The sequence below is a fragment of the Martes martes genome (assembly GCF_963455335.1).
Source record: "Martes martes genome assembly, chromosome: 6".
Lineage (NCBI taxonomy): Eukaryota > Metazoa > Chordata > Mammalia > Carnivora > Mustelidae > Martes > Martes martes.
Window position 1 is genome coordinate 46,595,886 of NC_137893.1, and position 9,264 is coordinate 46,605,149.

The following is a 9,264-nucleotide window of genomic DNA, read 5'->3' on the forward strand; positions in this document are numbered from 1 at the left end:
CTGAAGAAAACTATTTGCAATGTAACTCATAAAATTCTGGATGAAATGAACTAGCGATAGACATAAAGAATAGACTAATGTTCTAACATATATAGCTAATTCAAATTCCAAAAGGAAGAAATAGAGTTTAGAATTCCCCTCAAAAGAAAAAAATCACATACATTTCTTCTTTGCTATTACCACAGACCCATACATTCATCTAGCCATCCATTCATCCATCTGCCTATTCATTAATCCTTCATTTCAATATATCCATTCAATAAACATTCTTTGAAGTATGTACTTTATCTTCTATATTTTTCTTTTTTATTATTTTTATTTACTATTTTTTAAATTAACATATAATGTATTAAACTCTATTCTTTTTTTTTTTTACTATGTTCACTTAGCCACTGTATAGACTTTATCTTATATATTGTGTTATGTGCTATGTACACAAAAATAAAAATCTAATCCCAAACTTCCAAAACAATGTTAAGGCTGTGCAATCTTTTGGATGATCAGAAACTTTCAAAGGGGGGAATTAAAGTTTATTTAGGATCTCAATCAGATTACCATCTCAAATTCTGCAATACATGTGTAATAATACATCAAAGTTAACTATCTGAGGGAAAAGGAAAAAAAGAGAGAAGGGTGTTGTGTAGGTATATGAATATATACATAACACAGCAAGAAAAAATATGCAACTGGCATGAGCCATGATTGATATTACTGTCAGCAAGCACTTTAGGTTTTTGGGTTTCTCATTGAAACCTTCATTCCTGAGGAATCTGAACTCTTGATGTCCAATCCGTCTTGGATTGCAGGACTCTTCCATTAATCTTTACCTCTTGACTTAATATAAGGACATTGGGATCAACTAGGCTCTAGCCAGACTTCTTTATGCTCCCATTTTGCTGCAGTCACTCTATTTCCCCTAGTGAGCCAGGACCAGATACCACTTACTTGGCTTTTATTTATTGTCTCCAAGAGGACCAAATGGACAGATGGCAGTAGCCACCTCCAATTTAGTCAAAATACTATTAAATCCTTTGATGAAAACATTTCTCTTTGGATATTGAAAATTCCAGGTCAGCAGAATAAAAACTCATGGAGACTGGGAGAAAATATTTTGTAAAAGGGGCATTGGGTGTCATTGTAACAGGTGCCAACCTCACTCACTCCTTGCTGGGACCCATGTCTTCTAGTCATAAACTGAATTCCCTCCAGGGCATTTACCCTGTAGGATAACATTTCACATTTGCAAAATGTTATGCACTAGTTTGATATGGTAACTGGGTATTTAATAGGCATTTTCTATGATATCTGGGTAATGGGGAAACAGATATAACCAGTGAATTTTTATTGCATTGACTTATTTCTTTTTATAGTGAAAGGACTTTCTTGCCTAGAAGCAATATTCTGTGCTGTAAAAATGAAAAAACCATACAGTAAGTTTACGGTTGGTGTAACTTGAAAAGACTCTCCAACCTGGAAGGAATATCCAAATCCCGAACAAATGTTTATTCCAGGGGATGTAGCAGGATTCAGCATTATCAATCTGCCACAAGATGGCTACCATATTGAAGGGTTCAGGCTCCATAACTGCACTTCTGTGCAAGGAAACCATTATAATTAATGTCAATGTGAGACACAGATATTCTCCTTGTCATCGATCCTGTGATTCTGTCTCTTCTAAGAGTTTGAGAACACATTCAGTCTAACCAACTAGGACCTTCTCTTGAGCAATATGGACCAAAAAACTTACTTAAGTTCTGCCCCCAGGGAAGATTTCTCTCCTTCACTTTACTTCTCTTCAGGGGCACTCTGAAGTGGGCTTTAATATCATGGTGATCTACCTCTGTCTGTTGTCAGCCACAGATTTCTCTTCCACACCACTCAGTCATATGGGACGTTTCATGAAGCAGTGTGAGCCCATGAAGTGAGCTGAGGGAGAGAGGGCAGCATGAGAGACATAACCCGACTATTCTGGACAACATTCTTTTTCAATTTTTGCCTTGAGGATCTTTCTAAAGCTGGTCTCTAATATACCAACTTCTTGATTGTTGAGTACATTACATACAGTCAGTTTTAGGGCTCAGTAGATCTGAAAATCTAAGTATATGATGGTCAACTGAAGTTTCTGATTACCAGATGTCCCATGGTTAGCAGGACTCAGTGGCAAGCAAGCTGTTGTTTCCTAAAAGAATAACAGTTAAACATCAAACAGGATGTGCCTTTCTTCCACATTCTTTTTTTTTTTTTTTTAAAGATTTTATTTATTTATTTGACAGACAGAGATCACAAGTAGGCAGAGAGGCAGGCAGAGAGAGGGAGGGGGAAGCAGGCTCCCTGCTGAGCAGAGAGCCCGATGCGGGGCTCGATTCCAGGACCCTGGGATCATGACCCGAGCCGATGACCCGAGCTGAAGGCAGAGGCTTTAACCCACTGAGCCACCCAGACGCCCCCTTTCTTCCATATTCTTAGGAGGCTTTGCTGTAACTTTTCTGGGATTTGCCACAGGTATAATACTTCATCTTAATCTGCCTAAGACATTTAGTTTGCTATGCTGTTGAATTGGTTGTCATTGGGACCAAAGGGCAAAGCTGTTCGCAGGGTAGCTAGGACAAGATGGACTCTTCCTTTACTCTGGGCCCCATTCAAATCAGGTAGAGTTCCAGATAATGAAATAAATAATCTGGTAAATATAGTATGCGTAGTTTCCAAAATGCACAGATCCTACCATGAATTGTAAGTAAAAGATACTGCAGTTTATTTTTAATTTTGGAGAGAAGAGCCTGTCTTGTAACAGGTTACTGGTCTGCCAAAAACTTCACTGAGCTATCATATCCCTCTAATTTTGTGAAGAATACTTCTCATCTCCTGTTGAGTCTATGTCTAATTTGGGCCTCTAAGCAACTTGCAACTTTCTGCTCTTCAGGTTGTATTGTTGTTATCTTCAGTGTGGTAAACCAGTAAAGATACATTGTTGACTGGGAAATAGTCAAGTTTCCCTAGAACTAAGTTAGGCACAAAGCTGAGGAGTTGATCTATCCTGAGGCAGGATAACAAAGTGTACTATTCTCTCTTTCAGGGTAATCTAATGGTTTTTGCTATTTTCTGCTTGTTGAGTTTGAAAAAAATAAAGACACTGGATCAATAGCTGGTTACCAGGTGACATTGGCTATACTAAGTTAGTCCATTAAAAAGACTATGTCTCAGCTTTCCTTGGCATCGTCAACAAACTCAAGTTAAGAAAACTCATTATTCCTTTGTGAAAATCAATGATATTTCACATTAACTAAACTAGAGAATTAAATTGGGCATGTTGGAATTACCACCCTGCATTTTCCAGCCTTCAATGGTGGCAATAATCTCTGTGTTTCTCCTAGGGGTATGGTATTGCTCTTGACTTACTAATCTGCACAAAAAGAAGGATACACAGGCTCCACACAAATCTATTTTTCTATAGCTCTTACTCTGTGAGTTGGAAATCTAATGTGAATATTTTTCCAGCTGCTGAAATATATTTAAGCATTATGTTCAGGACCTAGGGAAATAACGATATAATTGGTTGAGGGACATACATAGTTAATTGTGAGGGAGACTTGTGGGTGAAAATTCTTTACATAGCTTATAGCTCTTGGAATAAAATGAATGGAATACCTTTGTGTGCATGTGTTCATGTGTGTGTCTGTGTTTTGAGGGAGAGGTCTTCTTATTGGGGAAAAAAATTCAAATCCTTCATGAGACATAATTTTTAGTATTTGGATTTAAAGAATTAAGGCAAATCTCAAAGAGGCCGGGGGGAGAGGGGAATGGAAAAGCTGTGAGGAGTCAGCAAACAACAAACACATATGAAAGGAAGGATTCCTTCAAAGTCAGGAAACAAACTGTCACTGTGGCCAAGAAATTGCCCTCACCTGGTGACAAGATGGGGGGTGAGAGATTGCTAAAACATAGTGTCTCCAGATTAAACTTACGAATATTGAAGGTGGCTGAAGTGGTCATAGGTTGGTGGCTTAATGTGGCTCATGTCTTCTTCCTTGCTAAAAGCATCCTTATTGTAGGATCTCAGGTTTTCTACTGATTAAGCTTAACCAAACATAAGCCCATAAGCAAAGATTACTAAACATGCAAATGAAATAAATAAATGACATTAGTGATAGAATAGGTAACTACAACAACCTAGACCCTAAAAGACTATGGACAATGAATGGAATCATAAAATATAGTTCCATAAGATGTGGAACATAAAATGACATTTTATGACATAGTTAAAGAAATAGAAGATGGAATGACCAAAATGTGCCAGCTACAAGGCACTATTTAAAATCTCTGGGTTTATCTGAAGCAAAAATAAGGCAGGAAATAATAAAAATTGAGCAGAAATAAATGAAATAGAGACCAAATAAGCCCAATAGAACAGATCAATGAAACCAGGAGCTGGTTCTTTGAAAAGACCAACAAAACATAAACCTTTCTCATTGTAAGAGAGAGAGAGAGAGAGAGGACTCAAATAAATAAAATCAGAAATGAGAGAGGAGGAATACAACCACCACCACAGAAACACAAGATATTATGAGAGAATATTATGAAAAATTATATGTCAACACATTGGACAACCCAGAAGAAATGGATAAAGTCCTAGAAACATATAATCCTCCAAAACTGAATCAGGAAGAAGTAGAAAATTTGAGCAGACCAGTTACTAGCAATGAAACTGAATCAGTAATAAAAAAACTTCCAACAAACAAAATTTCAGGACCAGATGGCTTCACAGGTGAGTTCTACCAAATAATTAAAGAAGAGTTAATACCTATTCTAAAAAATATAAGAGGAAGGAAACCTTCCAAATATATTCTATGGAGCCAGCATTACCCTTATACCAAAACCAGAAAAAGAAACTACAGAAAAAGCAATAACTTTGAGGAACATGGATGCAAAATTCTTCAACAAAATATTAGCAAACTGAATCCAACAATACATTAAAAAAAGTATTCACCATGATCATGTGGGGTTTATTCCTGGGATGCAAGGGTGGTTCAATACTTGCAAATCAATCAGGTGATACCTCATATGAAGAGAAATGATAAAAACTATATGATCATTTCAATAGATGCAGAAAGAGCATTTGGCAAAGTACACCAACCATTCATGATAAAAATTCTCAACAAAGTAGATTCAGAACATATTTCACCCTAATAAAGGCTATATATGAAATACCCACAGCTAACATCATGCTCAATGGTGAAAAACTGAGAGCTTTTCAGCTAAGATCAGGAACAAGACAAGGATGTTCACTGTCATCACTCTTATTCAACATAGTACTGGAAGTCCTAGTCTCAACAGTGAGACAAGGAAAAAAAAATGCACCAGTATTGGTAAGGAAGAAGTAAAACTTTTTTACTATTGCACAAGACATGAAACTATATATAAAAATCCCTGAAGACTCTACTAAAACTAGTAGAACTGATAAGTAAATTCAGTAAAATCAGGATACAAAATTAATACCCAGAAATCTGTTGCATTTCTACACACTCATAATGAGGTAACATAAAGAGAATTTAGGAAAACAATCCCGCTTACAATCATACCCAAAAGAATGAAATGGCTAGGAATAAACTTAACCAAGGAGGTAAAAGATCTATACTCTGAAAACTATAAAATGTTGATAAAAAAAATCGAAGATGACACAAACCAGTGGAAAGATACTCCATATTCATGAATTGGATGAACCAATATTGCTAAAATGTCCCTATTACCTAGAACAATCTATAGATTTAATGCAATTTCTATAAATATACCAACAACACTTTTCACATAACTAGAACAAATAATCCTAAAATTTGTATGGGGTCACAGAAGACCCTAAATAGCCAAAGCAACCTTGAAAAAGAAGAAAAAACTAGAACATCACAATCCTAGATTTCAAGATATACTACAAAGCTGTAGTAATCAAAACAGTATGGAAGTGGCACAAAAATAGACACATAGATCAATGGAAGAGAATAGAGAGTGCAGAAATAAACCCACAATTATATGGTCAATTAATCCAAGACAAAAGAGGCAAGAATATGCAATAGGAAAAAGACAGTCTCTTCAACAAATGGTCTTGGGAAAACTGGACAGCTACATGTAAAAGAATGAAACTGGACCACTTTCTTACACTACACACAAAAATAAACTCAAAGTCGGGACGCCTGGGTGGCTCAGTGGGTTAAAGCCTCTGCCTTCGGCTCTGGTCATGACCCCAGGGTCCTGGGATCTAACCCCACATTGGGCTCTCTGCTCAGCAGGGAGCTTGCTTCTTCCTCTCTCTCTGCCTGCCTCTCTGCCTACTTGTGATCTCTCTATCAAATAAATAAATAAAATCTTAAAAAAAAAAAAAAGAAATCAGTCAACTTATAAGCCTAAACAAACATTATTTGTACAACAATGAGAGTTTAAACAAAGAGAAGAATTAAAATACTTGACAACTAATACAAGGAGTGATTTAAATCAACGTGTTTTAAAAGTTTTGTATCATCTGAGAGAAGATTAATCTGTTAACCATGGACTGCACCATGCTAAGTATTCATGGTAAAATTTCAATAAAACCCCTAAAATAATAGAAATAAATATTTGGGGGTGCCTGAGTGGCTCCGTTGGTTAAGCTCCTGACTTTTGATTTCAGCTCAGGTCATGATTTCAGGGTCATGAGATGGAGCCCTGTATTGGGCTCTGAGCTGGGCATGGAGCCTTCTTAAGATTCTCTCTCTCCCTGTAACGCTCTCCACCTGCTCTCTCCCCCTCTTTCTAAAATAAACAAATAAACAGTTGAAGTTTTCAAAAGAATTTATAACTATCTGGAAGACTGCATAACTTCCAGTCCGATTTTAAAATAAAATTGTTTTTTTTCAATTTTTAAATTAACATATAATATATTATTAGCCCCAGGGGTACAGGTCTGTGAATCGCCAGGTTTACACACTTCACAGCACTCACTATAGAAAATAAAATTGTTTACATTAGTTTTAAATGTATGGAAGAGTTTCAGTATGGAATCAAAATAGTATAGTATTTGAGATACACCATCACCTATTTTTAAAAATGCATGAATAACATTGTCATTACTAGCCAGACATTTTACATTGCTCTAGTTTTCAATTTAAGCTAGATTTCTGTTTCATTCTTGTTTCAAAACCTATAATAATATACCTCCTGGTGGAAGGTTTTTAAACTGATCACTCTATCACAGTTATTGCACAAAATTATGGATATACAATTGATTCTTGAACAACACAGAAGTTAGGAATGCCAAATCCTGTGCATTCAAAAATCCACATACAACTTTTCCTCCCCCCAAACTTAGCTACTAACAGCCTACTGTTAACTGGAAGCCTCACCAATAGCATAAATAGCCAATTCCACATATTTTATATGTTATATGTATTACATACTGTATTCTTATAATAAAGTAAGCTAGAGAAAATAAAACATTATTAAGAAAATCATAAGGAAGAGAAAATACATTTATATTACTGTACTGTATTTATTGAAAAAAATCTGTGTGTAAATGGACTCACACAGTTTCAAATTTGTGTTGTTCATTTGTGTTTTATTTATTTTGATGATCTAATTGTCTCAAATTTGCCCACTGCAAGCACCTTCAGGGTGATTTCTTGATTCTTTTGAAATGTCCCATTCATTCTGTGAGCGTTTTCTGGCACTAGATGTTCTTGGTTCATCTTGGGTTTTCCTTGTTCCAGCCCTGAAATTAACTATTTTATGAAGGAACCTTGGTTCTTTTCAGTGAGAAATGGTATTTAGATATATTTTTACAGCAGTGTGTCTAAATCCATCTGTTTCAATGGTATTCTATTGTGCTGATTAAATACCATTATCTATTCATCCTTGGCTTCTATAAAAATTTGTGATCTGAACAGATTAACACTAATCTTTTGTGTGGATTTTTTATAGGATAATATACAGATATCTTAATGTGTATAAAGGAAAGAACACAAACATACATCTGTATAGAAATTAGCATAGATGACTTCTTGTTCTAGAGTTTATTTCTGTGAAAGAAATGAATCTCATTTATTTCACACAGGACAAATTAGATCAGAAAACTAATTAGTTTCCCAAATCTCGCTTTCATCCCCCAAATCAATTCATCAGAGATGTCACCCATCAGAGTCCGCTGCTGGGATCTGACAGGAAAAGTCAAATGTCTGGCGGGCTTGTCTGGCCACTCCCAAAACTATAACATGAAAAGTAATCTGTATATAGAATGCAATTTGAAAACTTTGGCCTAAGGTGCCTCTTCCCATGCAAGCACGATTGCACCAAGTGTTAAAAACATGTGATTCAGACAGGGTGCCTGTTTTAGTTTATTTACCACATCTTACTAAGACATTATTTTCAATTTTCTTGAATTCTCTTTGTATTTGCAATTGGAAAAATAACTTGATGATTTCTATTCTTGGTTTGAAAACTGTTCTTTTCCTATGTTTCTTTCCTTCATGGTGCTTCTCACTTCCTTTTGTCCTTCTCCTTTGCCGGTCACGGTTTTGTTAGTTCATATCCTCTCTGGATATGGTCAGAATCATCAGTGGTGGAAAAATGTGACTGCCAGGAAGTCCACCTTCATTTTCAAAACTAAATAGCTTGACAGCCTTTTAATTTACACTCTTCGCAGAGGTGGCATGGAACTTTTAAGCTTTGTTCCTGATTTCTGACATTTAAATCTGTCGAATAGTGTGGAAGGTGAATCCAGGAACTTCATATTGGTAAAAAGACATATTAATTTCTTTACAATATATATCTTTTGAAGTTTTTCTTTTGGGAACTGTGACCACAACCTCCAAAAAATGAAATTTTTTTTGAGAACTAGAAAAATGTGTGTCTAGTCCACCTGAAAAACGACCTAGTTCTGGACAATTGGATAGTTAGAGAAAGCCTCGCACGTACATCATCTATAAATGTGACTTTCAAATTCTAATATTTATGAAGAAGTCTCTCACACTTTATGATAAATGATGGTATAGGAACTAATTAAAAATGAGAAGATTTTAAAATAACTTTCCACTTCTGTGCTTCTTTGGACTCTGACTCAGGAATCATCTTTGTCTCATAAGGTGTTTGATAAACTTCAATGTGTATGCTGTAGTTGATATCCACTGTTAGCCTGGTTCTTTTAAATTGTCTAGGGACGTGTCTAAAAGAATGTTCAAAATACACTCTGTGACACATAAACAGTTTAAATTAAAGGTCAATGGAAATTGAAGAGATCTAAATACA